Genomic DNA, 21828 nt, shown 5'->3' with positions numbered 1-21828 from the left:
AGTGTGGGAGACTGTCTGGGAATCCATGGTGTGGTTGACTTTTGATTATGTCGTTTAGATTTTGTTTCACAATAGATTAAATAGGACTATGGATTAAAGCATTTAACGTCAATGGCCATTCTAAGCTGAATGTGCCTGCTCTGGTCAGAACGCAGAAGTTACACAGCTTAAGGCCTCGCTAGTACCAGTGTGGGAGACTGTCTGGGAATCCGTGGTGCGGTTGAATTTTTATTGTGTCGTTTAGATTTTGTTTCACAATCGATTAAAAAGGACTATGGATTAAAGTCTTTAATGTCAATGGCCATTCTAAGCTGAATGTCCCTGCTCTTGTTAGATCGCAGAAGTTACACAGCTTAACGCCTCGCTAGTACCAGTGTGGGAGACTGTCTGGGAATCCGTGGTGCGGTTGCCTTTTTATTATGTTGTTTAGATTTTGTTTCACAATAGATTAAATAGGACTATGGATTAAGGCTTTTAATGTTAATGGCCATTCTAAGCTGAATGTGCCTGCTCTCGTTAGATCGCAGAAGTTACACAGCTTAACGCCTCGCTAGTACCAGTGTGGGAGACTGTCTGGGAATCCGTGGTGCGGTTGACTTTTTATTAAGTCGTTTAGATTTTGTTTCACAATAGATTAAATAGGACTATGGATTAAAGCATTTAACGTCAATGGCCATTCTAAGCTGAATGTGCCTGCTCTCGTCAGATCGCAGAAGTTACACAGCTTAAGGACTCGCTAGTACCAGTGTGGGAGACTGTCTGGGAATCCGTGGTGCGGTTGACTTTTTATTATGTCGTTTAGATTTTGTTTCACAATCGATTAAAAAGGACTATGGATTAAAGCATTTAATGTCAATGGCCATTCTAAGCTGAATGTCCCTGCTCTCGTCAGATCGCAGAAGTTACACAGCTTAAGGCCTCGCTAGTACCAGTGTGGGAGACTGTCTGGGAATCCGTGGTGCGGTTGACTTTTTATTATGTCGTTTAGATTTTGTTTCACAATCGATTAAAAAGTACTATGGATTAAAGCATTTAATGTCAATGGCCATTCTAAGCTGAATGTGCCTGCTCTCGTCAGATCGCAGAAGTTACACAGCTTAAGGCCTCGCTAGTACCAGTGTGGGAGACTGTCTGGGAATCCGTGGTGTGGTTGACTTTTGATTATGTCGTTTAGATTTTGTTTCACAATAGATTAAATAGGACTATGGATTAAAGCATTTAACGTCAATGGCCATTCTAAGCTGAATGTGCCTGCTCTCGTTAGATCGCAGAAGTTACACAGCTTAACGCCTCGCTAGTACCAGTGTGGGAGACTGTCTGGGAATCCGTGGTGCGGTTGACTTTTTATTATGTCGTTTAGATTTTGTTTCACAATAGATTAAATAGGACTATGGATTAAAAGATTTAACGTCAATGGCCATTCTAAGCTGAATGTGCCTGCTCTCGTCAGATCGCAGAAGTTACACAGCTTAAGTCCTCGCTAGTACCAGTGTGGGAGACTGTCTGGGAATCCGTGGAGCGGTTGACTTTTTATTATGTCGTTTAGATTTTGTTTCACAATCGATTAAAAAGGACTATGGATTAAATCATTTAATGTCAATGGCCATTCTAAGCTGAATGTGCCTGCTCTCGTCAGATCGCAGAAGTTACACAGCTTAAGGCCTCGCTAGTACCAGTGTGGGAGACTGTCTGGGAATCCGTGGTGCGGTTGACTTTTTATTATGTCGTTTAGATTTTGTTTCACAATAGATTAAATAGGACTATGGATTAAAGGATTTAACGTCAATGGCCATTCTAAGCTGAATGTGCCTGCTCTCGTCAGATCGCAGAAGTTACACAGCTTAAGTCCTCGCTAGTACCAGTGTGGGAGACTGTCTGGGAATCCGTGGTGCGGTTGAATTTTTATTATGTCGTTTAGATTTTGTTTCACAATCGATTAAAAAGGACTATGGATTAAAGCATTTAATGTCAATGGCCATTCTAAGCTGAATGTCCCTGCTCTCGTCGGATCGCAGAAGTTACACAGCTTAAGGCCTCGCTAGTACCAGTGTGGGAGACTGTCTGGGAATCCATGGTGCGGTTGACTTTTTATTATGTCGTTTAGATTTTGTTTCACAATCGATTAAAAAGGACTATGGATTAAAGCATTTATTGTCAATGGCCATTCTAAGCTGAATGTGCCTGCTCTCGTCAGATCGCAGAAGTTACACAGCTTAAGGCCTCGCTAGTACCAGTGTGGGAGACTGTCTGGGAATCCGTGGTGCGGTTGACTTTTTATTAAGTCGTTTAGATTTTGTTTCACAATAGATTAAATAGGACTATGGATTAAAGCATTTAACGTCAATGGCCATTCTAAGCTGAATGTGCCTGCTCTCGTCAGATCGCAGAAGTTACACAGCTTAAGGCCTCGCTAGTACCAGTGTGGGAGACTGTCTGGGAATCCGTGGTGCGGTTGACTTTTTATTATGTCGTTTAGATTTTGTTTCACAATCGATTAAAAAGGACTATGGATTAAAGCATTTAATGTCAATGGCCATTCTAAGCTGAATGTCCCTGCTCTCGTCAGATCGCAGAAATTACACAGCTTAAGGCCTCGCTAGTACCAGTGTGGGAGACTGTCTGGGAATCCGTGGTGCGGTTGACTTTTTATTATGTCGTTTAGATTTTGTTTCACAATCGATTAAAAAGTACTATGGATTAAAGCATTTAATGTCAATGGCCATTCTAAGCTGAATGTGCCTGCTCTCGTCAGATCGCAGAAGTTACACAGCTTAAGGCCTCGCTAGTACCAGTGTGGGAGACTGTCTGGGAATCCGTGGTGTGGTTGACTTTTTATTATGTCGTTTAGATTTTGTTTCACAATAGATTAAATAGGACTATGGATTAAAGCATTTAACGTCAATGGCCATTCTAAGCTGAATGTGCCTTCTCTGGTCAGAACGCAGAAGTTACACAGCTTAAGGCCTCGCTAGTACCAGTGTGGGAGACTGTCTGGGAATCCGTGGTGCGGTTGACTTTTTATTATGTTGTTTAGATTTTGTTTCACAATAGATTAAATAGGACTATGGATTAAGGCTTTTAATGTCAATGTCCATTCTAAGCTGAATGTGCCTGCTCTCGTCAGATCGCAGAAGTTACACAGCTTAAGCCCTCGCTAGTACCAGTGTGGGAGACTGTCTGGGAATTCGTGGTGCGGTTGACTTTTTATTATGTTGTTTAGATTTTGTTTCACAATAGATTAAATAGGACTATGGATTAAGGCTTTTAATGTTAATGGCCATTCTAAGCTGAAAGTGCCTGCTCTCGTCAGATCGCAGAAGTTACACAGCTTTAGGCCTCGCTAGTACCAGTGTGGGAGACTGTCTGGGAATCCGTGGTGCGGTTGACTTTTTATTATGTCGTTTAGATTTTGTTTCACAATAGATTAAATAGGACTATTGATTAAAGGATTTAATGTCAATGGCCATTCTAAGCTGAATGTGCCTGCTCTCGTCAGATCGCAGAAGTTACACAGCTTAAGGCCTCGCTAGTACCAGTGTGGGAGACTGTCTGGGAATCCATGGTACGGTTGACTTTTTATTATGTCGTTTAGATTTTGTTTCACAATCGATTAAAAAGGACTATGGATTAAAACATTTAATGTCAATGGCCATTCTAAGCTGAATGTGCCTGCTCTCGTCAGATCGCAGAAGTTACACAGCTTAAGGCCTCGCTAGTACCAGTGTGGGAGACTGTCTGGGAATCCGTGGTGCGGTTGACTTTTTATTAAGTCGTTTAGATTTTGTTTCACAATAGATTAAATAGGACTATGGATTAAAGCATTTAACGTCAATGGCCATTCTAAGCTGAATGTGCCTGCTCTCGTCAGATCGCAGAAGTTACACAGCTTAAGGACTCGCTAGTACCAGTGTGGGAGACTGTCTGGGAATCCGTGGTGCGGTTGACTTTTTATTATGTCGTTTAGATTTTGTTTCACAATCGATTAAAAAGGACTATGGATTAAAGCATTTAATGTCAATGGCCATTCTAAGCTGAATGTCCCTGCTCTCGTCAGATTGCAGAAGTTACACAGCTTAAGGCCTCGCTAGTACCAGTGTGGGAGACTGTCTGGGAATCCGTGGTGTGGTTGACTTTTGATTATGTCGTTTAGATTTTGTTTCACAATAGATTAAATAGGACTATGGATTAAAGCATTTAACGTCAATGGCCATTCTAAGCTGAATGTACCTGCTCTGGTCAGATCGCAGAAGTTACACAGCTTAACGCCTCGCTAGTACCAGTGTGGGAGACTGTCTGGGAATCCGTGGTGCGGTTGACTTTTTATTATGTCGTTTAGATTTTGTTTCACAATAGATTAAATAGGACTATGGATTAAGGCTTTTAATGGTAATGGCCATTCTAAGCTGAATGTGCCTGCTCTCGTCAGATCGCAGAAGTTACACAGCTTAAGGCCTCGCTAGTACCAGTGTGGGAGACTGTCTGGGAATACGTGGTGCGGTTGACTTTTTATTATGTCGTTTAGATTTTGTTTCACAATCGATTAAAAAGGACTATGGATTAAAGCATTTAATGTCAATGGCCATTCTAAGCTGAATGTGCCTGCTCTCGTTAGATCGCAGAAGTTACAGAGCTTAACGCCTCGCTAGTACCAGTGTGGGAGACTGTCTGGGAATCCGTGGTGCGGTTGACTTTTTATTATGTCGTTTAGATTTTGTTTCACAATAGATTAAATAGGACTATGGATTAAAGGATTTAATGTCAATGGCCATTCTAAGCTGAATGTGCCTGCTCTCGTCAGATCGCAGAAGTTACACAGCTTAAGGCCTCTCTAGTACCAGTGTGGGAGACTGTCTGGGAATCCATGGTACGGTTGACTTTTTATTATGTCGTTTAGATTTTGTTTCACAATCGATTAAAAAGGACTATGGATTAAAGCATTTAATGTCAATGGCCATTCTAAGCTGAATGTGCCTGCTCTCGTCAGATCGCAGAAGTTACACAGCTTAAGGCCTCGCTAGTACCAGTGTGGGAGACTGTCTGGAAATCCGTGGTGCTGTTGACTTTTTATTAAGTCGTTTAGATTTTGTTTCACAATAGATTAAATAGGACTATGGATTAAAGCATTTAACGTCAATGGCCATTCTAAGCTGAATGTGCCTGCTCTGGTCAGAACGCAGAAGTTACACAGCTTAAGGCCTCGCTAGTACCAGTGTGGGAGACTGTCTGGGAATCCGTGGTGCGGTTGAATTTTTATTGTGTCGTTTAGATTTTGTTTCACAATCGATTAAAAAGGACTATGGATTAAATCCTTTAATGTCAATGGTCATTCTAAGCTGAATGTCCCTGCTCTTGTTAGATCGCAGAAGTTACACAGCTTAACGCCTCGCTAGTACCAGTGTGGGAGACTGTCTGGGAATCCGTGGTGCGGTTGCCTTTTTATTATGTCGTTTAGATTTTGTTTCACAATAGATTAAATAGGACTATGGATTATGGCTTTTAATGTTAATGGCCATTCTAAGCTGAATGTGCCTGCTCTCGTCAGATCGCAGAAGTTACACAGCTTAAGGCCTCGCTAGTACCAGTGTGGGAGACTGTCTGGGAATCCGTGGTGCGGTTGACTTTTTATTATGTCGTTTAGATTTTGTTTCACAATCGATTAAAAAGGACTATGGATTAAAGCATTTAACGTCAATGGCCATTCTAAGCTGAATGTGCCTGCTCTCGTCAGATCGCAGAAGTTACACAGCTTAAGGACTCGCTAGTACCAGTGTGGGAGACTGTCTGGGAATCCGTGGTGCGGTTGACTTTTTATTATGTCGTTTAGATTTTGTTTCACAATCGATTAAAAAGGACTATGGATTAAAGCATTTAATGTCAATGGCCATTCTAAGCTGAATGTCCCTGCTCTCGTCAGATCGCAGAAGTTACACAGCTTAAGGCCTCGCTAGTACCAGTGTGGGAGACTGTCTGGGAATCCGTGGTGCGGTTGACTTTTTATTATGTCGTTTAGATTTTGTTTCACAATCGATTAAAAAGTACTATGGATTAAAGCATTTAATGTCAATGGCCATTCTAAGCTGAATGTGCCTGCTCTCTTTAGATCGTAGAAGTTACACAGCTTAAGGCCTCGCTAGTACCAGTGTGGGAGACTGTCTGGGAATCCATGGTGTGGTTGACTTTTGATTATGTCGTTTAGATTTTGTTTCACAATAGATTAAATAGGACTATGGATTAAAGCATTTAACGTCAATGGCCATTCTAAGCTGAATGTGCCTGCTCTGGTCAGAACGCAGAAGTTACACAGCTTAAGGCCTCGCTAGTACCAGTGTGGGAGACTGTCTGGGAATCCGTGGTGCGGTTGAATTTTTATTGTGTCGTTTAGATTTTGTTTCACAATCGATTAAAAAGGACTATGGATTAAAGTCTTTAATGTCAATGGCCATTCTAAGCTGAATGTCCCTGCTCTTGTTAGATCGCAGAAGTTACACAGCTTAACGCCTCGCTAGTACCAGTGTGGGAGACTGTCTGGGAATCCGTGGTGCGGTTGCCTTTTTATTATGTTGTTTAGATTTTGTTTCACAATAGATTAAATAGGACTATGGATTAAGGCTTTTAATGTTAATGGCCATTCTAAGCTGAATGTGCCTGCTCTCGTTAGATCGCAGAAGTTACACAGCTTAACGCCTCGCTAGTACCAGTGTGGGAGACTGTCTGGGAATCCGTGGTGCGGTTGACTTTTTATTATGTCGTTTAGATTTTGTTTCACAATCGATTAAAAAGGACTATGGATTAAAGCATTTAATGTCAATGGCCATTCTAAGCTGAATGTCCCTGCTCTCGTCAGATCGCAGAAGTTACACAGCTTAAGGCCTCGCTAGTACCAGTGTGGGAGACTGTCTGGGAATCCGTGGTGCGGTTGACTTTTTATTATGTCGTTTAGATTTTGTTTCACAATCGATTAAAAAGTACTATGGATTAAAGCATTTAATGTCAATGGCCATTCTAAGCTGAATGTGCCTGCTCTCGTCAGATCGCAGAAGTTACACAGCTTAAGGCCTCGCTAGTACCAGTGTGGGAGACTGTCTGGGAATCCGTGGTGTGGTTGACTTTTGATTATGTCGTTTAGATTTTGTTTCACAATAGATTAAATAGGACTATGGATTAAAGCATTTAACGTCAATGGCCATTCTAAGCTGAATGTGCCTGCTCTCGTTAGATCGCAGAAGTTACACAGCTTAACGCCTCGCTAGTACCAGTGTGGGAGACTGTCTGGGAATCCGTGGTGCGGTTGACTTTTTATTATGTCGTTTAGATTTTGTTTCACAATAGATTAAATAGGACTATGGATTAAAAGATTTAACGTCAATGGCCATTCTAAGCTGAATGTGCCTGCTCTCGTCAGATCGCAGAAGTTACACAGCTTAAGTCCTCGCTAGTACCAGTGTGGGAGACTGTCTGGGAATCCGTGGAGCGGTTGACTTTTTATTATGTCGTTTAGATTTTGTTTCACAATCGATTAAAAAGGACTATGGATTAAATCATTTAATGTCAATGGCCATTCTAAGCTGAATGTGCCTGCTCTCGTCAGATCGCAGAAGTTACACAGCTTAAGGCCTCGCTAGTACCAGTGTGGGAGACTGTCTGGGAATCCGTGGTGCGGTTGACTTTTTATTATGTCGTTTAGATTTTGTTTCACAATAGATTAAATAGGACTATGGATTAAAGCATTTAACGTCAATGGCCATTCTAAGCTGAATGTGCCTGCTCTCGTCAGAACGCAGAAGTTACACAGCTTAAGGCCTCGCTAGTACCAGTGTGGGAGACTGTCTGGGAATCCGTGGTGCGGTTGACTTTTTATTATGTCGTTTAGATTTTGTTTCACAATCGATTAAAAAGGACTATGGATTAAAGTATTTAATGTCAATGGCCATTCTAAGCTGAATGTGCCTGCTCTCGTCAGATCGCAGAAGTTACACAGCTTAAGGCCTCGCTAGTACCAGTGTGGCAGACTGTCTGGGAATACGTGGTGCGGTTGACTTTTTACTATGTTGTTTAGATTTTGTTTCACAATAGATTAAATAGGACTATGGATTAAGGCTTTTAACGTCAATGGCCATTCTAAGCTGAATGTGCCTGCTCTCGTAGATCGCAGAAGTTACACAGCTTAAGGACTCGCTAGTACCAGTGTGGGAGACTGTCTGGGAATCCGTGGTGCGGTTGACTTTTTATTATGTTGTTTAGATTTTGTTTCACAATCGATTAAAAAGGACTGTGGATTAAAGCATTTAATGTCAATGGCCATTCTAAGCTGAATGTGCCTGCTCTCGTCAGATCGCAGAAGTTACACAGCTTAAGGCCTCGCTAGTACCAGTGTGGGAGACTGTCTGGGAATCCGTGGTGCGGTTGAATTTTTATTATGTCGTTTAGATTTTGTTTCACAATCGATTAAAAAGGACTATGGATTAAAGCATTTAATGTCAATCACCATTCTAAGCTGAATGTCCCTGCTCTCGTCAGATCGCAGAAGTTACACAGCTTAAGGACTCGCTAGTACCAGTGTGGGAGACTGTCTGGGAATCCGAGGTGCGGTTGACTTTTTATTATGTCGTTTAGATTTTGTTTCACAATCGATTAAAAAGGACTATGGATTAAAGCATTTAATGTCAATGGCCATTCTAAGCTGAATGTGCCTGCTCTCGTCAGATCGCAGAAGTAACACAGCTTAAGGCCTCGCTAGTATCACTGTGGGAGACTGTCTGGGAATCCGTGGTGCGGTTGACTTTTTATTATGTCGTTTAGATTTTGTTTCACAATCGATTAAAAAGGACTATGGATTAAAGCATTTAACAGCAATGGCCATTCTAAGCTGAATGTCCCTGCTCTCGTCAGATCGCAGAAGTTACACAGCTTAAGGCCTTGCTAGTACCAGTGTGGGAGACTGTCTGGGAATCCGTGGTGCGGTTGACTTTTTATTATGTTGTTTAGATTTTGTTTCACAATCGATTAAAAAGGACTATGGATTAAAGCATTTAATGTCAATGGCCATTCTAAGCTGAATGTGCCTGCTCTCGTCAGACCGCAGAAGTTTCACAGCTTAAGGCCTCGCTAGTACCAGTGTGGGAGACTGTCTGGGAATCCGTGGTGCGGTTGACTTTTTATTATGTCGTTTAGATTTTGTTTCACAATCGATTAAAAAGAACTATGGATTAAAGCATTTAATGTCAATGGCCATTCTAAGCTGAATGTGCCTGCTCTCGTCGGATCGCAGAAGTTATACAGCTTAAGGCTTTGCTAGTACCAGTGTGGGAGACTGTCTGGGAATCCGTGGTGCGGTTGACTTTTTATTATGTCGTTTAGATTTTGTTTCACAATAGATTAAATAGGACTATGGATTAAAGCATTTAACGTCAATGGCCATTCTAAGCTGAATGTGCCTGCTCTCGTCAGAACGCAGAAGTTACACAGCTTAAGGCCTCGCTAGTACCAGTGTGGGAAACTGTCTGGGAATCCGTGGTGCGGTTGAATTTTTATTATGTCGTTTAGATTTTGTTTCACAATCGATTAAAAAGGACTATGTATTAAAGCATTTAATGTCAATGGCCATTCTAAGCTGAATGTCCCTGCTCTCGTCAGATCGCAGAAGTTACACAGCTTAAGGCCTCGCTAGTACCAGTGTGGGAGACTGTCTGGGAATCTGTGGTGCGGTTGAATTTTTATTATGTCGTTTAGATTTTGTTTCACAATCGATTAAAAAGGACTATGGATTAAAGCATTTAATGGCAATGGCCATTCTAAGCTGAATGTCCCTGCTCTCGTCAGATCGCAGAAGTTACACAGCTTAAGGCCTTGCTAGTACCAGTGTGGGAGACTGTCTGGGAATCCGTGGTGCGGTTGACTTTTTATTATGTTGTTTAGATTTTGTTTCACAATCGATTAAAAAGGACTGTGGATTAAAGCATTTAATGTCAATGGCCATTCTAAGCTGAATGTGCCTGCTCTCGTCAGACCGCAGAAGTTACACAGCTTAAGGCCTCGCTAGTACCAGTGTGGGAGACTGTCTGGGAATCCGTGGTGTGGTTGACTTTTTATTATGTCGTTTAGATTTTGTTTCACAATCGATTAAAAAGGACTATGGATTAAAGCATTTAATGTCAATGGCCATTCTAAGCTGAATATGCCTGCTCTCGTCAGATCGCAGAAGTTACACAGCTTAAGGCCTCGCTAGTACCAGTGTGGGAGACTGTCTGGGAATCCGTGGTGCGGTTGACTTTTTATTATGTCGTTTAGATTTTGTTTCACAATAGATTAAATAGGACTATGGATTAAAGCATTTAACGTCAATGGCCTTTCTAAGCTGAATGTCCCTGCTCTCGTCGGAACGCAGAAATTACACAGCTTAAGGCCTCGCTAGTACCAGTGTGGGAGACTGTCTGGGAATCCGAGGTGCGGTTGACTTTTTATTATGTCGTTTAGATTTTGTTTCACAATCAATTAAAAAGGACTATGGATTAAAGCATTTAATGTCAATGGCCATTCTAAGCTGAATGTGCCTGCTCTCGTCAGATCGCAGAAGTTACACAGCTTAAGGCCTTGCTAGTACCAGTGTGGGAGACTGTCTGGGAATCCGTGGTGCGGTTGACTTTTTATTATGTCGTTTAGATTTTGTTTCACAATAGATTAAATAGGACTATGGATTAAAGTATTTAACGTCAATGGCCATTCTAAGCTGAATGTGCCTGCTCTCGTCAGAACGCAGAAGTTACACAGCTTAAGGCCTCGCTAGTACCAGTGTTGGAGACTGTCTGGGAATCCGTGGTGCGGTAGAATTTTTATTATGTCGTTTAGATTTTGTTTCACAATCGATTAAAAAGGACTATGGATTAAGCATTTAATGTCAATGGCCATTCTAAGCTGAATGTGCCTGCTCTCGTCAGAACGCAGAAGTTACACAGCTTAAGGCCTCGCTAGTACCAGTGTTGGAGACTGTCTGGGAATCCGTGGTGCGGTTGAATTTTTATTATGTCGTTTAGATTTTGTTTCACAATCGATTAAAAAGGACTATGGATTAAAGCATTTAATGTCTATGGCCATTCTAAGCTGAATGTCCCTGCTCTCGTCAGATCGCAGAAGTTACACAGCTTAAGGCCTCGCTAGTACCAGTGTGGGAGACTGTCTGGGAATTTGTGGTGCGGTTGACTTTTTACTATGTTGTTTAGATTTTGTTTCACAATAGATTAAATAGGACTATGGATTAAGGCTTTTAATGTCAATGGCCATTCTAAGCTGAATGTGCCTGCTCTCGTCAGATCGCAGAAGTTACACAGCTTAAGGCCTCGCTAGTACCAGTGTGGGAGACTGTCTGGGAATCCGTGGTGTGGTTGACTTTTTATTATGTCGTTTAGATTTTGTTTCACAATAGATTAAATAGGACTATGGATTAGAGCATTTAACGTCAATGGCCATTCTAAGCTGAATGTGCCTGCTCTCGTCAGATCGCAGAAGTTACACAGCTTAAGGCCTCGCTAGTACCAGTGTGGGAGACTGTCTGGGAATCCGTGGTGCGGTTGAATTTTTATTATGTCGTTTAGATTTTGTTTCACAATCGATTAAAAAGGACTATGGATTAAAGCATTTAATGTCAATGGCCATTCTAAGCTGAATGTTTTTACTCTCGTCAGATCGCAGAAGTTACACAGCTTAAGGCCTCGCTAGAACCAGTGTGGTAGACTGTCTGGGAATCCGTGGTGCGGTTGACTTTTTATTTTGTCGTTTAGATTTTGTTTCACAATCGATTAAAAAGGACTATGGATTAAAGCATTTAATGTCAATGGCCATTCTAAGCTGAATGTGCCTGCTCTCGTCAGATCGCAGAAGTTACACAGCTTAAGGCCTCGCTAGTACCAGTGTGGGAGACTGTCTGGGAATCCGTAGTGTGGTTGACTTTTTATTATGTCGTTTAGATTTTGTTTCACAATCGATTAAAAAGGACTATGGATTAAAGCATTTAATGTCAATGGCCATTCTAAGCTGAATGTGCCTGCTCTCGTCAGATCGCAGAAGTTACACAGCTTAAGGCCTCGCTAGTACCAGTGTGGGAGACTGTCTGGGAATCCGTGGTGCGGTTGAATTTTTATTATGTCGTTTAGATTTTGTTTCACAATCGATTAAAAAGGACTATGGATTAAAGCATTTAATGTCAATGGCCATTCTAAGCTGAAGGTCCCTGCTCTCGTCAGATCGCAGAAGTTACACAGCTTAAGGCCTCGCTAGTACCAGTGTGGGAGACTGTCTGGGAATCCGTGGTGCGGTTGACTTTTTACTATGTTGTTTAGATTTTGTTTCACAATAGATTAAATAGGACTATGGATTAAGGCTTTTAATGTCAATGGCCATTCTAAGCTGAATGTGCCTGCTCTCGTCAGATCGCAGAAGTTACACAGCTTAAGGCCTCGCTAGTACCAGTGTGGGAGACTGTCTGGGAATCCGTGGTGCGGTTGACTTTTTATTATGTCGTTTAGATTTTGTTTCACAATAGATTAAATAGGACTATGGATTAAGGCTTTTAATGTTAATGGCCATTCTAAGCTGAATGTGCCTGCTCTCGTCAGATCGCAGAAGTTACACAGCTTAAGGCCTCGCTAGTACCAGTGTGGGAGACTGTCTGGGAATCCGTGGTGCGGTTGACTTTTTATTATGTCGTTTAGATTTTGTTTCACAATCGATTAAAAAGGACTATGGATTAAGGCTTTTAATGTTAATGGCCATTCTAAGCTGAATGTGCCTGCTCTCGTCAGATCGCAGAAGTTACACAGCTTAAGGCCTCGCTAGTACCAGTGTGGGAGACTGTCTGGGAATCCGTGGTGCGGTTGACTTTTTATTATGTCGTTTAGATTTTGTTTCACAATCGATTAAAAAGGACTATGGATTAAAGCATTTAATGTCAATGGCCATTCTAAGCTGAATGTGCCTGCTCTCGTTAGTTCGCAGAAGTTACACAGCTTAACGCCTCGCTAGTACCAGTGTGGGAGACTGTCTGGGAATCCGTGGTGTGGTTGACTTTTTATTATGTCGTTTAGATTTTGTTTCACAATAGATTAAATAGGACTATGGATTAAAGGATTTAATGTCAATGGCCCTTCTAAGCTGAATGTGCCTGCTCACGTCAGATCGCAGAAGTTACACAGCTTAAGGCCTCGCTAGTACCAGTGTGGGAGACTGTCTGAGAATCCGTGGTGCGGTTGAATTTTTATTGTGTCGTTTAGATTTTGTTTCACAATCGATTAAAAAGGACTATGGATTAAAGCCTTTAATGTCAATGGCCATTCTAAGCTGAATGTCCCTGCTCTTGTTAGATCGCAGAAGTTACACAGCTTAACGCCTCGCTAGTACCAGTGTGGGAGACTGTCTGGGAATCCGTGGTGCGGTTGACTTTTTATTATGTTGTTTAGATTTTGTTTCACAATAGATTAAATAGGACTATGGATTAAGGCTTTTAATGTTAATGGCCATTCTAAGCTGAATGTGCCTGCTCTCTTCAGATCGCAGAAGTTACACAGCATAAGGCCTCGCTAGTACCAGTGTGGGAGACTGTCTGGGAATCCGTGGTGCGGTTGACTCTTTATTATGTCGTTTAGATTTTGTTTCACAATCGATTAAAAAGTACTATGGATTAAAGCATTTAATGTCAATGGCCATTCTAAGCTGAATGTGCCTGCTCTCGTTAGATCGCAGAAGTTACACAGCTTAACGCCTCGCTAGTACCAGTGTGGGAGACTGTCTGGGAATCCGTGGTGCGGTTGAATTTTTATTATGTCGTTTAGATTTTGTTTCACAATCGATTAAAAAGGACTATGGATTAAGCATTTAATGTCAATGGCCATTCTAAGCTGAATGTGCCTGCTCTCGTCAGAACGCAGAAGTTACACAGCTTAAGGCCTCGCTAGTACCAGTGTTGGAGACTGTCTGGGAATCCGTGGTGCGGTTGAATTTTTATTATGTCGTTTAGATTTTGTTTCACAATCGATTAAAAAGGACTATGGATTAAAGCATTTAATGTCTATGGCCATTCTAAGCTGAATGTCCCTGCTCTCGTCAGATCGCAGAAGTTACACAGCTTAAGGCCTCGCTAGTACCAGTGTGGGAGACTGTCTGGGAATTTGTGGTGCGGTTGACTTTTTACTATGTTGTTTAGATTTTGTTTCACAATAGATTAAATAGGACTATGGATTAAGGCTTTTAATGTCAATGGCCATTCTAAGCTGAATGTGCCTGCTCTCGTCAGATCGCAGAAGTTACACAGCTTAAGGCCTCGCTAGTACCAGTGTGGGAGACTGTCTGGGAATCCGTGGTGCGGTTGACTTTTTATTATGTCGTTTAGATTTTGTTTCACAATAGATTAAATAGGACTATGGATTAAGGCTTTTAATGTCAATGGCCATTCTAAGCTGAATGTGCCTGCTCTCGTCAGATCGCAGAAGTTACACAGCTTAAGGCCTCGCTAGTACTAGTGTGGGAGACTGTCTGGGAATCCGTGGTGCGGTTGACTTTTTATTATGTCGTTTAGATTTTGTTTCACAATAGATTAAATAGGACTATGGATTAAAGCATTTAACGTCAATAGCCATTCTAAACTGAATGTGCCTGCTCTCGAACGAACGCAGAAGTTACACAGCATAAGGCCTCGCTAGTACCAGTTTGGGAGACTGTCTGGGAATCCGTGGTGCGGTTGAATTTTTATTATGTCGTTTAGATTTTGTTTCACAATCGATTAAAAAGGACTATGGATTAAAGCCTTTAACGTCAATGGCCATTCTAAGCTGAATGTCACTGCTCTCGTCAGATCGCAGAAGTTACACAGCTTAAGGACTCGCTAGTACCAGTGTGGGAGACTGTCTGGGAATCCGTGGTGCGGTTGACTTTTTATTATGTTGTTTAGATTTTGTTTCACAATAGATTAAATAGGACTATGGATTAAGGCTTTTAATGTCAATGGCCATTCTAAGCTGAATGTGCCTGCTCTCGTCAGATCGCAGAAGTTACACAGCTTAAGGCCTCGCTAGTACCAGTGTGGGAGACTGTCTGGGAATCCGTGGTGCGGTTGACTTTTTATTATGTCGTTTAGATTTTGTTTCACAATAGATTAAAAAGGACTATGGATTAAAGCATTTTATGTCAATGGCCATTCTAAGCTGAATGTGCCTGCTCTCGTCAGATCGCAGAAGTTACACAGCTTAAGGCCTCGCTAGTACCAGTGTGGGAGACTGTCTGGGAATCCGTGGTGCGGCTGACTTTTTATTATGTCATTTAGATTTTGTTTCACAATAGATTAAATAGGACTATGGATTAACGCATTTAACGTCAATGGCCATTCTAAGCTGAATGTGCCTGCTCTCGTCAGATCGCAGAAGTTACACAGCTTAAGGTCTCGCTAGTACCAGTGTAGGAGACTGTCTGGGAATCCGTGGTGCGGTTGACTTTTTATTATGTCGTTTAGATTTTGTTTCACAATCGATTAAAAAGGACTATGGATTAAAGCATTTAATGTCAATGGCCATTCTAAGCTGAATGTGCCTGCTTTCGTCAGATCGCAGAAGTTACACAGCTTAAGGCCTCGCTAGTACCAGTGTGGGAGACTGTCTGGGAATCCGTGGTGCGGTTGACTTTTTATTATGTCGTTTAGATTTTGTTTCACAATAGATTAAATAGGACTATGGATTAAAACATTTAATGTCAATGGCCATTCTAAGCTGAATGTGCCTGCTCTCGTCAGATCGCAGAAGTTACACAGCTTAAGGCCTCGCTAGTACCAGTGTGGGAGACTGTCTGGGAATCCGTGGTGCGGTTGACTTTTTATTATGTCGTTTAGATTTTGTTTCACAATCGATTAAAAAGGACTATGGATTACAGCATTTAATGTCAATGGCCATTGTAAGCTGAATGTGCTTGCTCTCGTCCGATCGCAGAAGTTACACAGCTTAAGGCCTCGCTAGTACCAGTGTGGGAGACTGTCTGGGAATCCGTGGTGCGGTTGACTTTTTATTATGTTGTTTAGATTTTGTTTCACAATAGATTAAATAGGACTATGGATTAAGGCTTTTAATGTCAATGGCCATTCTAAGCTGAATGTGCCTGCTCTCGTCAGATCGCAGAAGTTACACAGCTTAAGGCCTTGCTAGTACCAGTGTGGGAGACTGTCTGGGAATCTGTGGTGCGGTTGAATTTTTATTATGTCGTTTAGATTTTGTTTCACAATCGATTAAAAAGGACTATGGATTAAAACATTTAATGTCAATGGCCATTCTAAGCTGAATGTCCCTGCTCTCGTCAGATCGCAGAAGTTACACAGCTTATGGCCTCGCTAGTACCAGTGTGGGAGACTGTCTGGGAATGCGTGGTGCGGTTGACTTTTTATTATGTTGTTTAGATTTTGTTTCACAATAGATTAAATAGGACTATGGATTAAGGCTTTTAATGTCAATGGCCGTTCTAAGCTGAATGTGCCTGCTCTCGTCAGATCGCAGAAGTTACACAGCTTAAGGCCTCGCTAGTACTAGTGTGGGAGACTGTCTGGGAATCCGTGGTGCGGTTGACTTTTTATTATGTCGTTTAGATTTTTGTTTCACAATAGATTAAATAGGACTATGGATTAAAGCATTTAACGTCAATAGCCATTCTAAGCTGAATGTGCCTGCTCTCGTCAGATCGCAGAAGTTGCACAGCTTAAGGCCTCGCTAGTACCACTGTGGGAGACTGTCTGGGAATCCGTGGAGCGGTTGAATTTTTATTATGTCGTTTCGATTTTGTTTCACAATCGATTAAAAAGGACTATGGATTAAAGCATTTAATGTCAATGGCCATTCTAAGCTGAATGTCCCTGCTCTCGTCAGATCGCGGAAGTTACACAGCTTAAGGCCTCGCTAGTACCAGTGTGGGAGACTGTCTGGGAATCCGTGGTGCGGTTGACTTTTTATTATGTCGTTTAGATTTTGTTTCACAATCGATTAAAAAGGACTATGGATTAAAGCATTTAATGTCAATGGCCATTCTAAGCTGAATGTGCCTGCTCTCGTCAGATCGCAGAAGTTACACAGCTTAAGGCCTCGCTAGTACCAGTGTGGGAGACTGTCTGGGAATCCGTGGTGCGGTTGCCTTTTTATTATGTCGTTTAGATTTTGTTTCACAATCGATTAAAAAGGACTATGGATTACAGCATTTAATGTCAATGGCCATTGTAAGCTGAATGTGCCTGCTCTCGTCCGATCGCAGAAGTTACACAGCTTAAGGCCCTGCTAGTACCAGTGTGGGAGACTGTCTGGGAATCCGTGGTGCGGTTGACTTTTTATTATGTCGTTTAGATTTTGTTTCACAATAGATTAAATAGGACTATGGATTAAAACATTTAACGTCAATGGCCATTCTAAACTGAATGTGCCTGCTCTCGTCAGAACGCAGAAGTTACATAGCTTAAGGCCTCGCTAGTACCAGTGTGGGAGACTGTCTGGGAATCCGTGGTGCGGTTGACTTTTTATTATGTTGTTTAGATTTTGTTTCACAATAGATTAAATAGGACTATGGATTAAGGCTTTTAATGTCAATGGCCATTCTAAGCTGAATGTGCCTGCTCTCGTCAGATCGCAGAAGTTACACAGCTTAAGGCCTCGCTAGTACCAGTGTGGGAGACTGTCTGGGAATCCGTGGTGCGGTTGACTTTTTATTATGTCGTTTAGATTTTGTTTCACAATCGATTAAAAAGGACTATGGATTAAAGCATTTAATGTCAATGGCCATTCGAAGCTGAATGTGCCTACTCTCGTTAGATCGCAGAAGTTACACAGCTTAACGCCTCGCTAGTACCAGTGTGGGAAACTGTCTGGGAATCCGGGGTGCGGTTGACTTTTTATTATGTTGTTTAGATTTTGTTTCACAATCGATTAAAAAGGACTATGGATTAAAACATTTAATGTCAATGGCCATTCTAAGCTGAATGTCCCTGCTCTCGTCAGATTGCAGAAGTTACACAGCTTAAGGCCTTGCTAGTACCAGTGTGGGAGACTGTCTGGGAATGCGTGGTGCGGTTGACTTTTTATTATGTTGTTTAGATTTTGTTTCACAATAGATTAAATAGGACTATGGATTAAGGCTTTTAATGTCAATGGCCATTCTAAGCTGAATGTGCCTGCTCTCGTCAGATCGCAGAAGTTACACAGCTTAAGGCCTCGCTAGTACCACTGTGGGAGACTGTCTGGGAATCCGTGGTGCGGTTGACTTTTTATTATGTCGTTTAGATTTTTGTTTCACAATAGATTAAATAGGACTATGGATTAAAGCATTTAACGTCAATAGCCATTCTAAGCTGAATGTGCCTGCTCTCGTCAGATCGCAGAAGTTGCACAGCTTAAGGCCTCGCTAGTACCACTGTGGGAGACTGTCTGGGAATCCGTGGAGCGGTTGAATTTTTATTATGTCGTTTCGATTTTGTTTCACAATCGATTAAAAAGGACTATGGATTAAAGCGTTTAATGTCAATGGCCATTCTAAGCTGAATGTCCCTGCTTTCGTCAGATCGCAGAAGTTACACAGCTTAAGGCCTCGCTAGTACCAGTGTGGGAGACTGTCTGGGAATCCGTGGTGCGGTTGACTTTTTATTATGTCGTTTAGATTTTGTTTCACAATCGATTAAAAAGGACTATGGATTAAAGCATTTAATGTCAATGGCCATTCGAAGCTGAATGTGCCTGCTCTCGTTAGATCGCAGAAGTTACACAGCTTAACGCCTCGCTAGTACCAGTGTGGGAGACTGTCTGGGAATCCGGGGTGCGGTTGACTTTTTATTATGTCGTTTAGATTTTGTTTCACAATAGATTAAATAGGACTATGGATTAAAGCATTTAACGTCAATGGCCATTCTAAGCTTAATGTTCCTCCTCTCGTCAGATCGCAGAAGTTACACAGCTTAAGGCCTCGCTAGTACCAGTGTGGGAGACTGTCTGGGAATCCGTGGTGCGGTTGCCTTTTTATTATGTCGTTTAGATTTTGTTTCACAATCGATTAAAAAGGACTATGGATTACAGCATTTAATGTCAATGGCCATTGTAAGCTGAATGTGCCTGCTCTCGTCCGATCGCGGAAGTTACACAGCTTAAGGCCCTGCTAGTACCAGTGTGGGAGACTGTCTGGGAATCCGTGGTGCGGTTGACTTTTTATTATGTCGTTTAGATTTTGTTTCACAATAGATTAAATAGGACTATGGATTAAAACATTTAACGTCAATGGCCATTCTAAACTGAATGTACCTGCTCTCGTCAGAACGCAGAAGTTACATAGCTTAAGGCCTCGCTAGTACCAGTGTGGGAGACTGTCTGGGAATCCGTGGTGCGGTTGACTTTTTATTATGTTGTTTAGATTTTGTTTCACAATAGATTAAATAGGACTATGGATTAAGGCTTTTAATGTCAATGGCCATTCTAAGCTGAATGTGCCTGCTCTCGTCAGATCGCAGAAGTTACACAGCTTAAGGCCTCGCTAGTACCAGTGTGGGAGACTGTCTGGGAATCCGTGGTGCGGTTGACTTTTTATTATGTCGTTTAGATTTTGTTTCACAATCGATTAAAAAGGACTATGGATTAAAGCATTTAATGTCAATGGCCATTCGAAGCTGAATGTGCCTGCTCTCGTTAGATCGCAGAAGTTACACAGCTTAACGCCTCGCTAGTACCAGTGTGGGAGACTGTCTGGGAATCCGGGGTGCGGTTGACTTTTTATTATGTTGTTTAGATTTTGTTTCACGATAGATTAAATAGGACTATGGATTAAAGCATTTAACGTCAATAGCCATTCTAAGCTTAATGTGCCTCCTCTCGTCAGATCGCAGAAGTTACACAGCTTAAGGCCTCGCTAGTACCAGTGTGGGAGACTGTCTGGGAATCCGTGGTGCGGTTGAATTTTTATTATGTCGTTTAGATTTTGTTTCACAATCGATTAAAAAGGACTATGGATTAAAGCATTTAATGTCAATGGCCATTCTAAGCTGAATGTCCCTGCTCTCGTCAGATCGCAGAAGTTACACAGCTTAAGGTCTCGCTAGTACCAGTGTGGGAGACTGTCTGGGAATCCGTGGTGCGGTTGACATTTTATTATGTCGTTTAGATTTTGTTTCACAATCGATTAAAAAGGACTATGGATTAAAGCATTTAATGTCAATGGCCATTCTAAGCTGAATGTGCCTGCCCTCGTCAGATCGCAGAAGTTACACAGCTTAAGGCCTCGCTAGTACAAGTGTGGGAGACTGTCTGGGAATCCGTGGTGCGGTTGACTTTTTATTATGTCGTTTAGATTTTGTTTCACAATCGATTAAAAAGGACTATGGATTAAAGCATTTAATGTCAATGGCCATTCTAAGCTGAATGTGCCTGCTCTCGTCAGATCGCAGAAGTTACACAGCTTAAGGCCTCGCTAGTACCAGTGTGGGAGGCTGTCTGGGAATCCGTGGTGCGGTTGACTTTTTATTATGTCGTTTAGATTTTGTTTCACAATAGATTAAATAGGACTATGGATTAAAGCATTTAACGTCGATAGCCATTCTAAGCTGAATGTTCCTGCTCTCGTCCGAACGCAGAAGTTACACAGCTTAAGGCCTCGCTAGTACCAGTGTGGGAGACTGTCTGGGAATCCGTGGTGCGGTTGAATTTTTATTATGTCGTTTAGATTTTGTTTCACAATCGATTAAAAAGGACTATGGATTAAAGCCTTTAATGTCAATGGCCATTCTAAGCTGAATGTCCCTGCTCTCGTCAGATTGCAGAAGTTACACAGCTTAAGGCCTCGCTAGTACCAGTGTGGGAGACAGTCTGGGAATCCGTGGTGCGGTTGCCTTTTTATTATGTTGTTTCGATTTTGTTTCACAATAGATTAAATAGGACTATGGATTAAGGCTTTTAATGTCAATGGCCATTCTAAGCTGAATGTGCCTGCTCTCGTCAGATCGCAGAAGTTACACAGCTTAAGGCCTCGCTAGTACCAGTGTGGGAGACTGTCTGGGAATACGTGGTGCGGTTGACTTTTTATTATGTCGTTTAGATTTTGTTTCACAATAGATTAAATAGGACTATGGATTAAAGCATTTAACGTCAATGGCCATTCTAAGCTGAATGTGCCTGCTCTCGTCAGATCGCAGAAGTTGCACAGCTTAAGGCCTCGCTAGTACCAGTGTGGGAGACTGTCTGGGAATACGTGGAGCGGTTGAATTTTTATTATGTCGTTTCGATTTTGTTTCACAATCGATTAAAAAGGACTATGGATTAAAGCATTTAATGTCAATGGCCATTCTAAGCTGAATGTCCCTTCTCTCGTCAGATCGCAGAAGTTACACAGCTTAAGGCCTCGCTAGTACCAGTGTGGGAGACTGTCTGGGAATCCGTGGTGCGGTTGACTTTTTATTATGTCGTTTAGATTTTGTTTCACAATCGATTAAAAAGGACTATGGATTAAAGCATTTAATGTCAATGGCCATTCTAAGCTGAATGTGCCTGCTCTCGTCAGATCGCAGAAGTTACACAGCTTAAGGCCTCGCTAGTACCAGTGTGGGAGACTGTCTGGGAATCCGTGGTGCAGTTGCCTTTTTATTATGTCGTTTAGATTTTGTTTCACAATAGATTAAATAGGACTATGGATTAAAGCATTTAACGTCAATAGCCATTCTAAGCTGTATGTTCCTGCTCTCGTCCGAACGCAGAAGTTACACAGCTTAAGGCCTCGCTAGTACCAGTGTGGGAGACTGTCTGGGAATTCGTGGTGCGGTTGAATTTTTATTATGTCGTTTAGATTTTGTTT

General features: G+C 41.9%; 99 pseudogenes; all 99 read left to right on the top strand.

Annotated features, from left to right (window-relative positions):
• Window positions 1-107: 107 nt before the first annotated feature.
• On the top strand, window positions 108-226 carry LOC142698683 (5S ribosomal RNA; annotated as a pseudogene).
• A 253-nt stretch (window positions 227-479) lies between these two features.
• LOC142698769 (5S ribosomal RNA) lies at window positions 480-598 on the top strand (annotated as a pseudogene).
• A 67-nt stretch (window positions 599-665) lies between these two features.
• LOC142698628 (5S ribosomal RNA) lies at window positions 666-784 on the top strand (annotated as a pseudogene).
• A 67-nt stretch (window positions 785-851) lies between these two features.
• LOC142698411 (5S ribosomal RNA) lies at window positions 852-970 on the top strand (annotated as a pseudogene).
• Window positions 971-1037: 67 nt separating this feature from the next.
• LOC142698437 (5S ribosomal RNA) lies at window positions 1038-1156 on the top strand (annotated as a pseudogene).
• A 67-nt stretch (window positions 1157-1223) lies between these two features.
• Window positions 1224-1342, top strand: LOC142698700 (5S ribosomal RNA; annotated as a pseudogene).
• Window positions 1343-1409: 67 nt separating this feature from the next.
• Window positions 1410-1528, top strand: LOC142698476 (5S ribosomal RNA; annotated as a pseudogene).
• A 67-nt stretch (window positions 1529-1595) lies between these two features.
• On the top strand, window positions 1596-1714 carry LOC142698352 (5S ribosomal RNA; annotated as a pseudogene).
• Window positions 1715-1781: 67 nt separating this feature from the next.
• Window positions 1782-1900, top strand: LOC142698709 (5S ribosomal RNA; annotated as a pseudogene).
• A 67-nt stretch (window positions 1901-1967) lies between these two features.
• LOC142698706 (5S ribosomal RNA) lies at window positions 1968-2086 on the top strand (annotated as a pseudogene).
• A 67-nt stretch (window positions 2087-2153) lies between these two features.
• LOC142698351 (5S ribosomal RNA) lies at window positions 2154-2272 on the top strand (annotated as a pseudogene).
• A 67-nt stretch (window positions 2273-2339) lies between these two features.
• LOC142698350 (5S ribosomal RNA) lies at window positions 2340-2458 on the top strand (annotated as a pseudogene).
• A 67-nt stretch (window positions 2459-2525) lies between these two features.
• LOC142698381 (5S ribosomal RNA) lies at window positions 2526-2644 on the top strand (annotated as a pseudogene).
• A 67-nt stretch (window positions 2645-2711) lies between these two features.
• LOC142698436 (5S ribosomal RNA) lies at window positions 2712-2830 on the top strand (annotated as a pseudogene).
• Window positions 2831-2897: 67 nt separating this feature from the next.
• On the top strand, window positions 2898-3016 carry LOC142698805 (5S ribosomal RNA; annotated as a pseudogene).
• Window positions 3017-3083: 67 nt separating this feature from the next.
• Window positions 3084-3202, top strand: LOC142698753 (5S ribosomal RNA; annotated as a pseudogene).
• A 67-nt stretch (window positions 3203-3269) lies between these two features.
• Window positions 3270-3388, top strand: LOC142698373 (5S ribosomal RNA; annotated as a pseudogene).
• A 67-nt stretch (window positions 3389-3455) lies between these two features.
• LOC142698670 (5S ribosomal RNA) lies at window positions 3456-3574 on the top strand (annotated as a pseudogene).
• A 67-nt stretch (window positions 3575-3641) lies between these two features.
• On the top strand, window positions 3642-3760 carry LOC142698838 (5S ribosomal RNA; annotated as a pseudogene).
• Window positions 3761-3827: 67 nt separating this feature from the next.
• Window positions 3828-3946, top strand: LOC142698627 (5S ribosomal RNA; annotated as a pseudogene).
• Window positions 3947-4013: 67 nt separating this feature from the next.
• On the top strand, window positions 4014-4132 carry LOC142698666 (5S ribosomal RNA; annotated as a pseudogene).
• A 67-nt stretch (window positions 4133-4199) lies between these two features.
• Window positions 4200-4318, top strand: LOC142698783 (5S ribosomal RNA; annotated as a pseudogene).
• A 67-nt stretch (window positions 4319-4385) lies between these two features.
• LOC142698522 (5S ribosomal RNA) lies at window positions 4386-4504 on the top strand (annotated as a pseudogene).
• Window positions 4505-4757: 253 nt separating this feature from the next.
• On the top strand, window positions 4758-4876 carry LOC142698788 (5S ribosomal RNA; annotated as a pseudogene).
• Window positions 4877-4943: 67 nt separating this feature from the next.
• LOC142698527 (5S ribosomal RNA) lies at window positions 4944-5062 on the top strand (annotated as a pseudogene).
• A 67-nt stretch (window positions 5063-5129) lies between these two features.
• LOC142698682 (5S ribosomal RNA) lies at window positions 5130-5248 on the top strand (annotated as a pseudogene).
• A 253-nt stretch (window positions 5249-5501) lies between these two features.
• Window positions 5502-5620, top strand: LOC142698420 (5S ribosomal RNA; annotated as a pseudogene).
• Window positions 5621-5687: 67 nt separating this feature from the next.
• Window positions 5688-5806, top strand: LOC142698625 (5S ribosomal RNA; annotated as a pseudogene).
• Window positions 5807-5873: 67 nt separating this feature from the next.
• LOC142698410 (5S ribosomal RNA) lies at window positions 5874-5992 on the top strand (annotated as a pseudogene).
• A 253-nt stretch (window positions 5993-6245) lies between these two features.
• LOC142698681 (5S ribosomal RNA) lies at window positions 6246-6364 on the top strand (annotated as a pseudogene).
• A 253-nt stretch (window positions 6365-6617) lies between these two features.
• Window positions 6618-6736, top strand: LOC142698768 (5S ribosomal RNA; annotated as a pseudogene).
• Window positions 6737-6803: 67 nt separating this feature from the next.
• LOC142698409 (5S ribosomal RNA) lies at window positions 6804-6922 on the top strand (annotated as a pseudogene).
• Window positions 6923-6989: 67 nt separating this feature from the next.
• LOC142698434 (5S ribosomal RNA) lies at window positions 6990-7108 on the top strand (annotated as a pseudogene).
• A 67-nt stretch (window positions 7109-7175) lies between these two features.
• LOC142698699 (5S ribosomal RNA) lies at window positions 7176-7294 on the top strand (annotated as a pseudogene).
• Window positions 7295-7361: 67 nt separating this feature from the next.
• LOC142698475 (5S ribosomal RNA) lies at window positions 7362-7480 on the top strand (annotated as a pseudogene).
• A 67-nt stretch (window positions 7481-7547) lies between these two features.
• LOC142698837 (5S ribosomal RNA) lies at window positions 7548-7666 on the top strand (annotated as a pseudogene).
• A 67-nt stretch (window positions 7667-7733) lies between these two features.
• Window positions 7734-7852, top strand: LOC142698392 (5S ribosomal RNA; annotated as a pseudogene).
• A 67-nt stretch (window positions 7853-7919) lies between these two features.
• On the top strand, window positions 7920-8038 carry LOC142698470 (5S ribosomal RNA; annotated as a pseudogene).
• A 252-nt stretch (window positions 8039-8290) lies between these two features.
• On the top strand, window positions 8291-8409 carry LOC142698504 (5S ribosomal RNA; annotated as a pseudogene).
• Window positions 8410-8476: 67 nt separating this feature from the next.
• Window positions 8477-8595, top strand: LOC142698743 (5S ribosomal RNA; annotated as a pseudogene).
• A 67-nt stretch (window positions 8596-8662) lies between these two features.
• Window positions 8663-8781, top strand: LOC142698654 (5S ribosomal RNA; annotated as a pseudogene).
• Window positions 8782-8848: 67 nt separating this feature from the next.
• Window positions 8849-8967, top strand: LOC142698777 (5S ribosomal RNA; annotated as a pseudogene).
• Window positions 8968-9034: 67 nt separating this feature from the next.
• On the top strand, window positions 9035-9153 carry LOC142698640 (5S ribosomal RNA; annotated as a pseudogene).
• A 67-nt stretch (window positions 9154-9220) lies between these two features.
• LOC142698633 (5S ribosomal RNA) lies at window positions 9221-9339 on the top strand (annotated as a pseudogene).
• Window positions 9340-9406: 67 nt separating this feature from the next.
• Window positions 9407-9525, top strand: LOC142698533 (5S ribosomal RNA; annotated as a pseudogene).
• Window positions 9526-9592: 67 nt separating this feature from the next.
• Window positions 9593-9711, top strand: LOC142698648 (5S ribosomal RNA; annotated as a pseudogene).
• A 67-nt stretch (window positions 9712-9778) lies between these two features.
• LOC142698645 (5S ribosomal RNA) lies at window positions 9779-9897 on the top strand (annotated as a pseudogene).
• Window positions 9898-9964: 67 nt separating this feature from the next.
• Window positions 9965-10083, top strand: LOC142698485 (5S ribosomal RNA; annotated as a pseudogene).
• A 67-nt stretch (window positions 10084-10150) lies between these two features.
• LOC142698368 (5S ribosomal RNA) lies at window positions 10151-10269 on the top strand (annotated as a pseudogene).
• A 67-nt stretch (window positions 10270-10336) lies between these two features.
• LOC142698540 (5S ribosomal RNA) lies at window positions 10337-10455 on the top strand (annotated as a pseudogene).
• A 67-nt stretch (window positions 10456-10522) lies between these two features.
• LOC142698430 (5S ribosomal RNA) lies at window positions 10523-10641 on the top strand (annotated as a pseudogene).
• A 67-nt stretch (window positions 10642-10708) lies between these two features.
• LOC142698641 (5S ribosomal RNA) lies at window positions 10709-10827 on the top strand (annotated as a pseudogene).
• Window positions 10828-10893: 66 nt separating this feature from the next.
• Window positions 10894-11012, top strand: LOC142698554 (5S ribosomal RNA; annotated as a pseudogene).
• Window positions 11013-11079: 67 nt separating this feature from the next.
• Window positions 11080-11198, top strand: LOC142698548 (5S ribosomal RNA; annotated as a pseudogene).
• A 67-nt stretch (window positions 11199-11265) lies between these two features.
• On the top strand, window positions 11266-11384 carry LOC142698433 (5S ribosomal RNA; annotated as a pseudogene).
• A 67-nt stretch (window positions 11385-11451) lies between these two features.
• On the top strand, window positions 11452-11570 carry LOC142698501 (5S ribosomal RNA; annotated as a pseudogene).
• Window positions 11571-11823: 253 nt separating this feature from the next.
• On the top strand, window positions 11824-11942 carry LOC142698652 (5S ribosomal RNA; annotated as a pseudogene).
• A 67-nt stretch (window positions 11943-12009) lies between these two features.
• LOC142698500 (5S ribosomal RNA) lies at window positions 12010-12128 on the top strand (annotated as a pseudogene).
• A 67-nt stretch (window positions 12129-12195) lies between these two features.
• On the top strand, window positions 12196-12314 carry LOC142698454 (5S ribosomal RNA; annotated as a pseudogene).
• A 67-nt stretch (window positions 12315-12381) lies between these two features.
• On the top strand, window positions 12382-12500 carry LOC142698836 (5S ribosomal RNA; annotated as a pseudogene).
• Window positions 12501-12567: 67 nt separating this feature from the next.
• Window positions 12568-12686, top strand: LOC142698419 (5S ribosomal RNA; annotated as a pseudogene).
• A 67-nt stretch (window positions 12687-12753) lies between these two features.
• Window positions 12754-12872, top strand: LOC142698418 (5S ribosomal RNA; annotated as a pseudogene).
• Window positions 12873-13125: 253 nt separating this feature from the next.
• LOC142698830 (5S ribosomal RNA) lies at window positions 13126-13244 on the top strand (annotated as a pseudogene).
• A 253-nt stretch (window positions 13245-13497) lies between these two features.
• LOC142698720 (5S ribosomal RNA) lies at window positions 13498-13616 on the top strand (annotated as a pseudogene).
• Window positions 13617-13683: 67 nt separating this feature from the next.
• On the top strand, window positions 13684-13802 carry LOC142698825 (5S ribosomal RNA; annotated as a pseudogene).
• A 66-nt stretch (window positions 13803-13868) lies between these two features.
• LOC142698553 (5S ribosomal RNA) lies at window positions 13869-13987 on the top strand (annotated as a pseudogene).
• Window positions 13988-14054: 67 nt separating this feature from the next.
• On the top strand, window positions 14055-14173 carry LOC142698547 (5S ribosomal RNA; annotated as a pseudogene).
• A 67-nt stretch (window positions 14174-14240) lies between these two features.
• On the top strand, window positions 14241-14359 carry LOC142698835 (5S ribosomal RNA; annotated as a pseudogene).
• A 67-nt stretch (window positions 14360-14426) lies between these two features.
• On the top strand, window positions 14427-14545 carry LOC142698440 (5S ribosomal RNA; annotated as a pseudogene).
• A 439-nt stretch (window positions 14546-14984) lies between these two features.
• On the top strand, window positions 14985-15103 carry LOC142698833 (5S ribosomal RNA; annotated as a pseudogene).
• A 67-nt stretch (window positions 15104-15170) lies between these two features.
• LOC142698517 (5S ribosomal RNA) lies at window positions 15171-15289 on the top strand (annotated as a pseudogene).
• Window positions 15290-15356: 67 nt separating this feature from the next.
• On the top strand, window positions 15357-15475 carry LOC142698431 (5S ribosomal RNA; annotated as a pseudogene).
• Window positions 15476-15542: 67 nt separating this feature from the next.
• Window positions 15543-15661, top strand: LOC142698463 (5S ribosomal RNA; annotated as a pseudogene).
• A 67-nt stretch (window positions 15662-15728) lies between these two features.
• Window positions 15729-15847, top strand: LOC142698831 (5S ribosomal RNA; annotated as a pseudogene).
• A 67-nt stretch (window positions 15848-15914) lies between these two features.
• On the top strand, window positions 15915-16033 carry LOC142698672 (5S ribosomal RNA; annotated as a pseudogene).
• Window positions 16034-16100: 67 nt separating this feature from the next.
• Window positions 16101-16219, top strand: LOC142698688 (5S ribosomal RNA; annotated as a pseudogene).
• Window positions 16220-16286: 67 nt separating this feature from the next.
• Window positions 16287-16405, top strand: LOC142698599 (5S ribosomal RNA; annotated as a pseudogene).
• A 67-nt stretch (window positions 16406-16472) lies between these two features.
• Window positions 16473-16591, top strand: LOC142698442 (5S ribosomal RNA; annotated as a pseudogene).
• A 254-nt stretch (window positions 16592-16845) lies between these two features.
• On the top strand, window positions 16846-16964 carry LOC142698479 (5S ribosomal RNA; annotated as a pseudogene).
• Window positions 16965-17031: 67 nt separating this feature from the next.
• LOC142698449 (5S ribosomal RNA) lies at window positions 17032-17150 on the top strand (annotated as a pseudogene).
• Window positions 17151-17217: 67 nt separating this feature from the next.
• LOC142698716 (5S ribosomal RNA) lies at window positions 17218-17336 on the top strand (annotated as a pseudogene).
• A 67-nt stretch (window positions 17337-17403) lies between these two features.
• LOC142698572 (5S ribosomal RNA) lies at window positions 17404-17522 on the top strand (annotated as a pseudogene).
• A 67-nt stretch (window positions 17523-17589) lies between these two features.
• Window positions 17590-17708, top strand: LOC142698821 (5S ribosomal RNA; annotated as a pseudogene).
• Window positions 17709-17961: 253 nt separating this feature from the next.
• Window positions 17962-18080, top strand: LOC142698721 (5S ribosomal RNA; annotated as a pseudogene).
• Window positions 18081-18147: 67 nt separating this feature from the next.
• LOC142698386 (5S ribosomal RNA) lies at window positions 18148-18266 on the top strand (annotated as a pseudogene).
• A 254-nt stretch (window positions 18267-18520) lies between these two features.
• On the top strand, window positions 18521-18639 carry LOC142698525 (5S ribosomal RNA; annotated as a pseudogene).
• Window positions 18640-19078: 439 nt separating this feature from the next.
• Window positions 19079-19197, top strand: LOC142698786 (5S ribosomal RNA; annotated as a pseudogene).
• Window positions 19198-19264: 67 nt separating this feature from the next.
• Window positions 19265-19383, top strand: LOC142698471 (5S ribosomal RNA; annotated as a pseudogene).
• Window positions 19384-19450: 67 nt separating this feature from the next.
• Window positions 19451-19569, top strand: LOC142698809 (5S ribosomal RNA; annotated as a pseudogene).
• Window positions 19570-20008: 439 nt separating this feature from the next.
• LOC142698592 (5S ribosomal RNA) lies at window positions 20009-20127 on the top strand (annotated as a pseudogene).
• Window positions 20128-20194: 67 nt separating this feature from the next.
• On the top strand, window positions 20195-20313 carry LOC142698677 (5S ribosomal RNA; annotated as a pseudogene).
• Window positions 20314-20380: 67 nt separating this feature from the next.
• Window positions 20381-20499, top strand: LOC142698455 (5S ribosomal RNA; annotated as a pseudogene).
• A 67-nt stretch (window positions 20500-20566) lies between these two features.
• Window positions 20567-20685, top strand: LOC142698514 (5S ribosomal RNA; annotated as a pseudogene).
• Window positions 20686-20752: 67 nt separating this feature from the next.
• Window positions 20753-20871, top strand: LOC142698824 (5S ribosomal RNA; annotated as a pseudogene).
• Window positions 20872-20938: 67 nt separating this feature from the next.
• Window positions 20939-21057, top strand: LOC142698428 (5S ribosomal RNA; annotated as a pseudogene).
• Window positions 21058-21124: 67 nt separating this feature from the next.
• LOC142698817 (5S ribosomal RNA) lies at window positions 21125-21243 on the top strand (annotated as a pseudogene).
• A 67-nt stretch (window positions 21244-21310) lies between these two features.
• On the top strand, window positions 21311-21429 carry LOC142698731 (5S ribosomal RNA; annotated as a pseudogene).
• A 67-nt stretch (window positions 21430-21496) lies between these two features.
• Window positions 21497-21615, top strand: LOC142698459 (5S ribosomal RNA; annotated as a pseudogene).
• A 67-nt stretch (window positions 21616-21682) lies between these two features.
• On the top strand, window positions 21683-21801 carry LOC142698466 (5S ribosomal RNA; annotated as a pseudogene).
• The last annotated feature ends 27 nt before the right edge of the window (window positions 21802-21828 follow it).

Source organism: Rhinoderma darwinii, unplaced genomic scaffold (assembly GCF_050947455.1).
Source record: "Rhinoderma darwinii isolate aRhiDar2 unplaced genomic scaffold, aRhiDar2.hap1 Scaffold_1030, whole genome shotgun sequence".
Lineage (NCBI taxonomy): Eukaryota > Metazoa > Chordata > Amphibia > Anura > Rhinodermatidae > Rhinoderma > Rhinoderma darwinii.
The sequence above is the reverse complement of the archived record's forward strand: the minus strand, read 5'-3'. Positions and strand labels throughout refer to the sequence as shown.